Source organism: Talpa europaea (assembly GCF_964194135.1).
Source record: "Talpa europaea genome assembly, chromosome: 5".
Taxonomy (NCBI): Eukaryota; Metazoa; Chordata; class Mammalia; order Eulipotyphla; family Talpidae; genus Talpa; species Talpa europaea.
The window spans coordinates 16897988-16910867 of record NC_140071.1 but is presented as its reverse complement, the minus strand read 5'-3'; the positions used below and the strand labels follow the sequence as shown (position 1 = coordinate 16910867).

General features: G+C 42.9%; 1 protein-coding gene across 3 annotated transcripts in view; it reads right to left on the bottom strand.

Moving 5' to 3' along the window:
* RAI14 (retinoic acid induced 14) overlaps positions 1 to 12880 on the bottom strand; it is a gene marked incomplete at both ends in the record, with an annotated part of 102770 nt that overhangs the window by 32205 nt on the left and 57685 nt on the right. The gene's annotated exons all lie outside the window — the stretch shown is intronic.

The window sequence follows — 12880 nt, the reverse complement described above, 5'->3', positions numbered from 1 at the left end:
ACCAACCGAAATCAACCCATCTTTGATGTCTGAAGCACATTTTATTAGGGGAGGCAGTTAACTAAGCTTTCATTGCATGTTTTAATAAATTGTGTGAGACAGTTTTGTTCTGCCTCTCCTGTTAAAGTTTCTATGAGGAAGTAAATGTTCCCTCTATTTGGAAATGCTGTAATTTTTTTCCTGCAGACTATTGTGTCTGTCGAGAAAAGAGTCTTTTCCCAATTCACAATTTTCACATCATAAATTTTACCTAAAACTTCAGCACTCAGTGCTCTTATATATAAAATGAACAAAGTGCAAACAAATGTAATTAGAAGCAGCTGGTTACATAAGATGTCTATGGCCTTAACTTTACCCTGTATATACCTAATATGTTTTTGATGAGTAAAATTATTTTTAGTTGATGTGATTCAATACATTTCAAGGTGTTTCTCAAAGAAGACTAATTTCCAGGTGTCTGCAGCATTCTGATATATAAAAACTGCTGCTCTACTTTCTAAGACACATGGAGATGGAGATGAGTATGAAGAGCAAGAAAAGAAAGAGCTGATATTTTAGCCAGGAGTTTTTCCTTCATTCTTCAGTCAGGCAGGGCACTCCACTATATAGTATCATTCCTTCACACTGAATATGCATTTCTGGGAAAAGGGAGCAAAGCCAAGAAACATGGTCTGTACTCTGCTCTTGGGGGATACTCACTAATCTCTGTGTCTATTTGCCCCACCAGATGGGTCCTCCACCTTTGTCCCCTGGGTCTGTGGCCCAGGAGGTGGGCCTCTGTAGGACTGTATCAAATGGCTGTCTCGTCTGCCTATGCTCCAGATAGGAAATCATGACTACTGACTGGCACATAATACACAAAATACACTCAAACTATATGTGTGTGTAGATATATAACTTTGATGTTTGATAAACATGCAATAGTATCTACACGTTTATCCAACAGAGACACTTACAAGAGATAAGTGGATGAAAAGAAAGAATTCAGGGTATTAACCCCTCCACTGCCTCCCAGACACACCACAGTAGCAATGGCTGTCTCCCTCTGTGCAATTCACAGCTCTGTGGCCAGTCCTCCAAAAGCAATAGCAGCAGTTTCTCTGTTTTGATAAAACTGTTCTCTCCCCTAGCCCCTTCAAGATCTGGGTCCAAGCATGATGCTGGAGAGGTTATACAAAAATCTTTAAGGGTTCAGACCAAGCAGTTATGAATCTGAGCTTTGCCACTTAAAAGTGCATGATCTTGGGTACAGTTCTTGGCATCTCAGACCCCACATCTGTAAAATGGGCTTTGAGAAACAAAGAGTATATATATCTATATATATATATATATAAAATGTAAAGCATGTAGTAAACACTTAAGTACTATCCATTATTTTAGCCTTCCCCCCCCCCCAAAAAAAAAAAAAAACCACACACACAATAAAACAAACACGACACAGGATGTGGGACATGTTGCTTAATAAAAGAATTTGTCTCTGATCAGAAAAGATAGGCCAACAAAAATTAAATCAGAACCACCACTGCTTAGGAAATAAAAGAGGGAAGAAGGAAGAAAGGAAAGAAGACAGAAAGAGAGGAGGGAGAGAAGGAAGGAGAAAAAAGTTATGTGCCTTGCCAGTGAATGGAAACTCAGGAACAAAGTTGTAGACAATCGCAGCTAATATAAAAACCATCCAAGTCCAGCCTTGTCTAAATCTCACACTTGAGCTGCTAACATTCTGGCACCTTTCACGGAAGTGATAATCCCCATAGTGGGGGTTTGGCAGCAGCAAGTCATTAGCATTTAGCCTCTGAATTTGAACAAGAAGCAGAGCCAACTTTTAATAGGATACTCAAGTGGAAAGTTGGGTTTGGTGTGTGGAAAGCATGATCAGTCAGTGGCAGATCCTGGATTTGGACATGGCATTGAATAGGTTTCCTTTCTTATGCAAATATGATGATAAATGGAGGCTTCCTCGTTGGTGGCAGTCCAGGTGACTTGATGAGTTGGGGGCAACCAGATCTGAAGAGCAGATACGCATCTGCGGGGAGCAGATGGTGCCCTCATACATGACGTAAGGGCATGTTTGGTGGCCTCTAATAACCCGTGACCTGCATGGCTGGTCAAAAAGCACAATTCTAGATGGAGTCTGCAGATTGGGCTGATGGGGGGAGTCAAAGCAGTAGCTTAGTAACCCCCCACCCCCAAGCATAGACAAGTAGTCTCGATAATGTTAATTCCAGGACAATGGACAACCTTAGGCATGAGATAATTTTGATATTTTTAGACTGGATATTTTAATAAATACTGTTACAGCAAAATACATTCATTCACACTTATCTTTACCATGATACTAGGGTATATATGTGCCAGCCACTATTCTAAGCACTGAGAAACCCATGTAAATAAAATAAAATCCCCGCCCACATGGATCTTCACTTTTAGTAGGAAGACTAAAGATAAATCAGTGTTTTTCAACTGGGGATGATTTTTGCCTTTGGCCCCAGGACCTTTGGCAATGTCTGGAGATATTTTTGATTATTCACTGAGGTGGAAGGTGTGTATAGGTGAATTTTACAGACATCTAATGTATAAAGGCCAGAGACGCTGGTAAATATTCCACACAGGATGGCTCCATACAACAATGACCTAAATGGGGGGCCTCCCTGGTGGCGCAAGGGGTTAAGCACTAAACTATGAAGCAATCTGCAGCCACTGCAGCACGAGTTCAATCCCCAGCCAGCCAGGGAGCAACCCACATGGCAAAGCAGACCTCTCCTGTCTCACCCACTGCTCCCCTCAGCAGTGAATTTCAATCAGCCTGCTGTTCTATTCCCCACTCTGTCTCTGGTGAAACCTCTCACTCCCCCACCACCACATCTCTGGTCTGTACCCCAGTTCTTACATGCATAAATAAATAAATCTTTAAAAAAAAATGACCTTAACACCAATGATAAGGTTGAGAAATTATGTGATAAACCATTAAACACAAATGTATAATGCTGAAATACAACTCTATTTTAAAAAGTTAGACTGAAGAAACTACATAAGATTTGAATCCTTTTATTGAGATAGAATTCACATACCACAAAACTCACCATCTAAAAACATACAACTCAGTTGTTTTTCGTATATCCACAGAGCTGTGCAACCAACATGACTGTCAAATTCTGGATCATTTTCATCACCCTAAAAAAAATCCCTGGAAAAAAATGCCCGAATCCAGTAGCAGCCATGCTCTATCTGCATGCCTTCTCTGGAAAACCTTCACGTGCTTTCTCCTTCTATGGACTTGCTGTTCTGGGCATTGCATTGATAGAATCATGTGTGATCTTATGTGTCTGGCACATCCATGCTGTAGCACAAATCGGGACTTCATTCTTTAAAGAGATTTCATTGTATGAATACATTTTGATTATTCACGTGTTGATTATGGACATTTGGTTCAAAGTTTCAACTTTTTGGTTATTAGGAATGAGGTTGCCAGAACATTCCTGCACCAGTGCTGATGTGGACATGTTTTCAATTCTAGTGGGTATGTGCCTGGGAGTGGAATTGCTGGGCCATCTGGTAATCATGTTGAACTCTAGAAGAATTGCTACACTGTTTTGAAAGCTGCTCTACTATTTTCCATTCCCAGTAACAACATACGAGAGTTCTAATTTGTCTATTTCCTACCCAAGGCTTGCTATGGCCTAGCAATTTTTAATTTAAGAGATAAGAATTTTAATTACAACCTAAAATTTTCAGAGGAGAAACATTCACATCTTGTTTAATGAACACTTGGGATAGTTATTTCAGTTATTATCGGCTGAAAGTTCCCCTTCCAGAAATATAAAAGAGCAAATGCAAGACAAATTAGGAACATCCCTTGGCTTTGTCTCCATTTGGGCCTGACTTCTAATTAAAAAGCGTGGCCTCTCCTTTTAAAGCCAAAAAATATCATTCAAGAGTCTGTATGGCAATATAGTTCACGAGAGATTCTGTTGGCTTCTTTCTGTCTGCACTGAGATGGGTCAAGAATTCAGTGAAGGAGGGAGGGGTGGAAAAAGCTTTCATCCACCTCTGAGCCCAGATCCAGTGACAGGGATGCTTGCCACTGCCTGGGGAAAGCAGGGGGCGCTCTCCAGACTCCCACAGCTGAAGTGACCTCACTTCAATGGCTTAAGTCTTGGCAACTCAGAGTGGTCCGAGGCCCAGGAGTTTGTTAGAAATACAGGCTTTTGGGCCCACCCCACATCTACTCAATCCAAACTTGCATCTGCAAATTTCCCAGCTGAGCTGCATGCTCACTGACGTTGAGAGGCCTGGTGGAAAATGGAGGAGAGGCTGAGAACCTCACACCATCATTTTTACCAAGGCACACACTGTTTCAAAGTTCTTTGGAAAATATAATCCCCTTGTCTTAAAACAATCTGGAGGATATGTTCCACAAAAAAGGAATCTATGCTGTTTTAAGTTTCATTATAATAGGGAATGTTTAGTTTACTTATAAAACTCAGCTGGGCTTTCAAGAGAGCTGTAACTAAAGGCACAAACAGAGCAGCCTGAAAATTTAGATGAAGCTACATTACTCCTTGCTGTTTACTGATATTTGGGGGTTCTCTACTTTTGTCACTTGCAAAGATGCCAAGTTTTCTGTGCTTAAGAGTTTTGTGGTACCCTCCCTCTCAGACTCCAAAGAGACAGTCAACTCATTGGTCTCCCTAGTAGCCTCAAATAGCAGTTGGGAGCAGCCTGAAGGTGAGGAGGAGGAGCCAGGGGTCCAGAGGATATGCTGCTGGTTGCTGAGTCCGCCTGGCTGAGCACTTAATGTCAGTTCCCTCTCCATCAAACCAAGTCTAAGGCAATGAAATAACCAACAATAACAATAGCAGCTTATCTATGGAAACACAGAATACTAGTTAGGCTTTAATTCTTTACCTCTCCCAATCAGCCTACAGAGGAGTAATCCTTTGCCATTCCCAATGGCAAATGCAGGCACAGAGGAGGAAACTGAGGCACAAAGCAGTTTAGTAACTTACAAAGGAGCCTGGATTCTAACCTTGGTTTTCCCCCTACAGAGTTGGCTCCAGACCAGCAAGCTGAGAAATTGCACTGTTTGTCAAATCATTCTGCAAACTGTGAAACATTATATAATATAACTTAACTGGCTGTGTTGCTCTTTAAAAAACAAAGTTTAAACTCAAAAATGGAAGTATTTGGCCAAAAAGCAAACACAGATTCTCACTGGGGCAGATTAGGGTTGCCAGGGAGCTCAAAAGGCGAGGAATGTAGTCCCAGCACTGAAGCAAACAGAGGCTTCATTTCCTACAAAACCACTCAGCCAGTTGTGCAAATCTTCCCAAAATAAATACCTCAGGACAAGGCTGGGATATTTCTCAAGGCTCTTAACCCAAAGGGGACTTGAACTGTTGCTATTCAAAAGCCCATGAGTGATGGCCTGGAAAGTTCTATCTTTCAGAGTCATAACAAACACCAGCTTTCTGGTTTCTGATTGCCAGTTGAAACATATATTTGGGGGAAATAAAAACTCGCAAGGCTACTTTTAGAAGATTTTGATTTTTTTCAGGCATATTCATTCACAGAAAATGTCACACAAACCAAACTCTTTCTTGTCCTTTTACTCTTGGTACCCAAAGGGCTGGCAATACAAGGTCAAGAATGTAAAAGTTTGGGCTTCCCCGGTGGCGCAGCGGTTGAGCGCTGGGTTGTGAAGCTGCCCGCAGCCTCTGCAGCGCCGGTTCAATCCCCGGCTGCTCCCCGGCCACTAGAGGAGGGTCCCACATGGCGCGCAGACCTCTCCTGCCGCCCGCTGCTCCCCTCAGCAGTGTACTTCAGTCCTTCTGCCTGCTCTGCTCCCTGCTCTGGCTCTGGTGGATTCTCTCACCCTCCCACGCTTCTGACTGTACCCAGTGCTTGTATAAACAAAAAAACAAGCAAACAAACAAACAAATAAATAAATAAATAAAACATGCCTCTATTTAAAAAAAAAAAAAATGTAAAAGGTTGCCGAGATCTGAGCGCCAATTCCTTCCTTTGCCTCTGCAGCCAATTTTCATTCCCCAAGTCAAACAAACCACCATGTCCACACAAAGAAACAAGCAGACGCTAACAGCACTAGCCAGGTCCAGAAACCTAGAGTACTAGAAGTTTCCAGAAGGATAAACATCCACATCCTTAATTCATATACATGGAGGCTCAGAGAGGACAGGAAATGTGTAAAAGATCAGGACTTGAACTCACTACCCTGATTGTTTCTCCTGAATATCCCCATGTCTCCTTTCACTCCTTTCCAAAGCCCTCTCTTTCCAAAAGAGGGGTCACTAGTGAGACTCATGATAAAAACTAGCCCCCCCTCCTCCCTGCAGCCCTTTAAGAGCTTCAGCGTTGGCCTCCCTGGTGACTCAGCGGGTTAAGTCTCAGCATTAGGAAGCCACTGCAACAGGAGTTCAATCCTGGCCAGGGAGCTACCCACATGGCATAGTAGACCTCTTCTGCCTCACCCGCTGCTCCCCTCAGCAGTGTATTTCAGTAGATCTGCCTGTTCTGCTCCCCACTCTGTCTCTTGTGAATCCTCTCCCCCTGCGCCCCGCACCTCTGGCCTACACCCCAGCTCTTGTATGCATAAATAAATAAATCTTTCAAAAAATAAGAGCTTCAGCCTTTCCCAATCACTTAAAATCATTTGCATTTTTATTGCAATTTTTTATAAGACATTTCTGAAGAGAAAAAAAGATTAAATCACACTAAAACAAAGCAGGGAAATTAGGTATTTAGACCAAGTCCTTCTGGTGGCCCACCCATTTCTAAACAAGAGGAGTTTGCTCCCCTCTGAGCTCACCTCTAACTCTGTTCCCTGTGCACATCCATGGCTCTCCCACCCCATAGCCTTTGCCTGCCACAGAAGGGCAGTTCCAGAAAAGTGTGTGGGTTGGTCCTCACTCCACTCAGGAATCTGATGAAGGTGTCTGCTCAGACAGGCATTCTTTTCCCAGGTTTATTCAAAGTGGCCCCTATTCTCCTCATTTTCTTCCACATGCCTGATGTCATGTTAAAGAACCAGGTGTTTATGGTCTGTCTGCCCTGATAGACTGTCCATTCCACAAGGGCTGAAGCTTTCTCTGGCCTATTGCTAATATCCTAGCAGATAGAAATGATTTTGTCAGCTGATGCAAATCTTAAGTTTTGCATTTGGTTTTTTGGTCTAAAATCTCTTTTTCTTAAACAAGGCACACTTATCAATAGGCACGGCCATGTTTTTATCAGGTTGTAATGCAGGTTTCAGAGCAGCTGTGTCCTGTATGCTCTATTATTATAAGGTAGATTTTGCTTCCCAACATCCCATTGGATAGTGGTTCTCAAAGTGCGGTCCTCAGACCAGTAGCATCAACATCACTATGGAAACTTGTTAGATATGCAAATTCTTAGGATCTTACCTAGACTTTGGAGTGGGGGGGTGGGAGAGGTGGTGGAGCCCAGCAATATGTGTTTCAACAAGTCCCCTAGGTGATGTGTATGTTTTTTAAGGTCCATTGGCAGAGTAGGAAGAAGTGTGAACTGAATGTGTATATTCTTTGGTTTTTGGTCTCAACTCTGCCATCCCCAAATATGGGACAATAAAGTCATTCAAATCCACTAGCCTGTTTGTTCCCCTGGTCCATATGACCACTGAGGCTTTTTTCAGTTCCAAAAGTTCATGAAGCCAACCCAGCATCACACTGGATATTTCAGTGTGACAATCCTAATAATGCTGGGACTAAAATATCAGGATCCCCATCTCACATTATAATCTGAAGAGAAAGCAGGCAGTGCTGCTTAATAGCTTCTAGTTATAAAATCCTGAAAAATAAATTCTCCTGTGCTGCAGGAATGGGGGGATATTAACCCTCCTGACCAGAGAGAAAGGCCCCAAGGCAGAGGAAAGCTGGGGTGGCTGGACTTCAGCTCTTTCAAAAGCAGGATAATAGGGGCTCCTGCTACTGCGGACTGAGGCTTCAGAAAGTTTAGAAATAGAAACTGGTTGGGCCTCCCCTGTGGCGCAGCGGTTGAGTGCTGGCCTGTGAAGCTGCCCGCAGCCTCTGTAGTGCCGCCTCTGCAACGCCGGTTCGATCCCCGCCAATGGGCGAGGGTCCCACATGGTGCGCAGACCTCTCCTGCCGCCCGCTGCTCCCCTCAGCAGTGTATTTTGTCATTCTGCCTGCTCTGCTCCCGGCTCTGGCTCTGGTGAATTCTCTCACCCTCCCGCGCTTCTGACTGTACCCAGTGCTTGTATAAATAAATAAATCTTTAAAAAAGAAAAAAAAGAAATAGAAACTGGTTGCCAGAAAAAAAATTCACCTGGACTCCCAGGGCCTTCCTCAGCTCCCTGTAATCAATCATGGGTAGAACCTGCTGGGAAACTTGGGGCATCTGGGGCCTCTCATGGGGTCCCTAGTGCAGTGATTCTTCTCAATCTGGACTGATCATTCCAGTAACCTTGAATGTTTAAAAAACAAATGTGTCCACACTGACCCCTTACACAAATTCAATGTAAATTTCTGGGGGTGGCACCCTTTAAAACTGTGCAGGTAATTTTAATAGGAAAGTAAAGTGAGAACCATAGTGATCATGGCGTCATTGCTTTTTCTGCTTTCTGTCTCTATTCATGTAGTTGCCAACACTGTATTGTCTTCCTCTTCCCATAAACCCAGGCAAATCCTCCCAACCCACTCTTCAAGGCCCACCTCACATCACATCTCAGGCAGGAAGCATTTCATAGCTCATCCAGTGCTCCCTATCTCGAACCCCTTATCACTAGTATTTTACAATTTGGCACTTAATTATGCTCCAGTACTTCCATTGGTCTTGATTTCCTGGTTAGATGCTATGGGTCTTGTAGGCAAGGAGATGATTTCCTCTTTTTCATGTATGTGCTTACAATAGAGCTTGGAACACTGGGCATGTAAGGAGCACTGCCTAACTGGTAGGTCAATGAAACAAACATTTGGGCACATTTGCAAGGTATGAACACAGGTTATATATCACATTCAAAAATCTAGATGTCCAAAAGCAGAGTACATATTCTCTACAGTAATTATTTCCTTAAGTTTATCCCTCTATCAAACATCAATAGATTTTAGGAAAGATGCAGGTGATTTTGTCAGGAAAGTGATTTTGCAGAGAGGAGGCTGCAATTATATATAAAGTTTATAGCAGTTTTAGATGCAGTAACTTGGCAGGTGTATGTGAGTAGAGCTGGACCAGATGGTATAACTTGATTTCCAAGACTGAACTGCTGGTATAAAATTCCATATATATCCCTATTCTGAGAAAACAGGAAGAGACAAAGGACAACAAGACACCAGCCAGGGAGGTTCCTCACTGTACCGATTTGCAGAATTCAACATCTATCTCCTCCATTTCATTTTATATTTATATTTAAGTGCCATGGAGTCATCCAAAAATACTTGCACAAGTTCTTTTGGCTTTCAAAGGCAAAAAGATCAGATTTCTGAAATGTGGGCTATGTATGCAGACTATATATATATATATATATATATATATATATATATATATATATGTAAGTCTATTCACATATGCCTGGGTGGTATTTCTTCAAATACTACAGTCCCAGCAGTGATTTTATTTAGTCTGGTTGTTCGTAAGACAAACACATAACTTTAATTAAATGCACATCCAAATGTAGGGGAACCATCTTGAAACAATTAGCCTGTTGAATGGTAAGAGGTTTTAGGGCGATGGCAACCCCCACTTCCTCTCCTCCACCGTGGAAAGAGAACAGATGGGCAAGGAAGCCAAGCCTGACTCCATAAACAACAGCCTGCAGCCTCCACACTACATCCTGCTCTATCTTGTTCTTTTCTGACCCATGACACCCCCCTTCTTTAACTCTTTCCTAAATGAGTTCCAGCCATTCCATTGCTTTTACTTTTATCAGCCTCTCTTAGATCTGTTTTACAGGGAAGCACTTTTCAGACATGATTTTTTATCTTTCTCTAAAGGCAATATTCTGGGAAGAAACTGAGAAGTTTGAAGGACCACCAAGCCACCCATCTGATTATTGATTTTGGCTTCTGGAGGTTTCTGTAGAATGTCAGCTGAGGTGGCTGCCTTTGCCACTACATTTTTGGGACTTTCTGGGTCATCTGGTTCTCTAGGCAGTGAGGGTGAATCCTAAAATTGCACCAGCAGCTGGGAGAGCAGAGGTGTAATGTTCATATACCAGGTGGCTCTTTTCCTTTGGATCCCCAAGTAATTCACCCCTAATTAATTCAGCCATAAGTTTGTAGGAGAGAGTGGTTTCTCCCTAAAAACCATGCTCAAGAGTCACTTCCACAAGTACTGACTAAATGCTTCATATGTGCCGGGAACAGTGTGAACACCACAAGACCAGTCACATGAACTTGCCCCCAGGGAGCTTACTAGTTAGTAAGGGATTCAAGTCTCAGGAAGCTAAGATTTTTCTTAAGCTGCAGACTTTTCTGTTGTTCCTGCTCTTTAGCATGACATCCATCAAGTTCTAAGTCAAAATTCTAGTATCTCAAAGGGATGAAAAATAAAAGTGGACTGAGAATGTCAGGCAAGAAGGCCTCTGGACTGGACATAGAACCTGAGCAATTATTGGGGTGCTCTTAACATGAGGGAAGGGCAGAGAGCAGAAAACCCCACCTCCAGGAGAAGCAAATGTAAGAGAACATTTACATAAGTAAGGGCAAGGCCAGAAGGACCTTGAAAGCCAACTTGAAAGGCAGCCAGAACTCAAGGCTGGGTAACAGGGAAACATTACACGTTACTGCGTAAAGTGACAAAATGTGTTATCATAAAAACTCACTAGAACATGGGCCTCCACCTTAATTTTGATGTGAAGATGTATAAATCGCAGAGTAAATCTAAATGAGCAGGCAGAGAAGGAGGCCAGGTACTTTTAAGTATGTGATCTGGTCTGATTCTTTGGGGACCAATCAAACCATTCCACATATGTCCACAAACAAACACCTGCCTGGGGGATGTTCCATGGGGCCAAGGCAGCCAGGAGTTCTAGAGGGGACACTGTGCAGGTCTGTCCCATTCAGAGCTGCGCTGAGGAAACAACCAGTTCACATGCTGCCCAATCGAATGTGTGTGGGAGGAACAAGAACAAAAGTCTCCAAAGCTTGAGAAAAATCTTCCAGTGTGAGGGAGATACAGATGCACTCGGGCAGCAATGCCCAGATTAGATTCAGCAGTTATGGAAGAGCAGGTTTCCAGAGGTGAGAGAGTGGGGGCCCACTTAAAGTAGCTAAAGTGGTACATTTTACGGTATGCATATCTTACCACAATAAAAAGAGAATAGAAAATACTTATTAGCAAAAAGTACAAAATCATTAGGTGCTATCAACTGTGGCTAATCTAAATTATTATCTACTTTTTTAAAAATCTGGACCCAAACTATCAGAAACACTTATTGCCCTCTTTTCTGGGATGGCTATTAATAAGCTGCCTCATGCAGATGTCTGCAAAGCTGGACTGGAAGGTGTAGGAGTCAAGCAAACTGTGGAGTAAAAGAGTAGCGCCTAATGCCATGTCCATCACCAAAAATAAATCCCAGGACAAATTGGAGGGTGACTTCTGCCACTGTAGCTCAGATTGCACTGAGTTCAAACAGGGCCCCATGAAAAGGTAATCCTCCACAACAAATATGCATGGGGTATCTTACTGCAAGTTGAGCCACAGACATGATGACATCCTTGCTATGGTGAAGAGCAGAGTCACACTGCAACCCAGAGGTTGGTAGGTAAGTGACTCAATCTAATATTAGCCAAGAACCAAAGCCCACCAGCTGCTTGGGAGTCCTGACTATCAAATCAGATTTCCACAGGGCGATGGCCCTCCCCCATGCTGAGAGACAAGCCTCTGCCAAGGTGAAAACTCAAACTGAGGCTGATGTGGTGGGCTCAACCCAGGACTTAGGCAGAGAGGACCCAGCCAACTGTGGTAAGAAGGCTCCCCTATTCCCTTTAAGGCTGACTGGCCTGGTCTCTATTGAGAGCTCAGCCCCACTCATCTGTCTTGTGGTTCCTAAAGCAAAGTAGCATCCAGTGGATGGTACTGGGAAGAGATTTAATTGGCAAAATCTGCCAAAATTTGATGCTCAACGATCTCCTTATAATTTGTCTATTATTTTCACTATCTATCCTTCCATCAAGAGTTAATCTAATTTGTAGATGATGGTTCTCTCTGGTTGAAACTACAATGGGGTACATTAAAAAAGAATGATTCCTGGATCTTTCCCCAGAGCAAATTATTCAGAATATCTGGGGTGGACATGCATGAATATTTTGACCCCAAGTGACTCTAATGCAGAAAGTGCTAGGATGAAGACCACCAATCTAGAATAAGAAGGGAAGGGAGCTGGTTTTATGTCCCCTGTGGGCTAGGTGTTGGGCTAACTCGTTACATATGGCACCAGGCCGTGAGCATTATGGGCTTACAGGTTCCACTCAACCTTGGAGAAACAGGAGATCATGAATAGATACCCCAGTTTCCTTACTCCCTGGGTGGGATAACTCTGAGTCCTACATGGTTGGTAAGCAAACAAATTGTATAAAGGGTCAGATAGTTAATATGTTAGGTCTTGTGGACAATACAGTCTGTCTTAATAACTCAAGTCTGTTTTTGCAGCGCAAAAGCAGCCATGGACAATGCTAAATGAATGGCTGTGGCTATGTTCCAGTAAAACTTTATTTACAAAGAGCCACCCCCTGCTCTAAGTCTGAACAGGTTCCTGGAGGTTCTCAGTGGGAATGAGTCCCAGATGCCCATGGTAGTCACCTGTCAATATCATGCCTATATGGGCTTGGTTCCTTTTCAGTGCTGGATTCTAGATCACCAGTTATAGAAATTTTACTTGTACCTA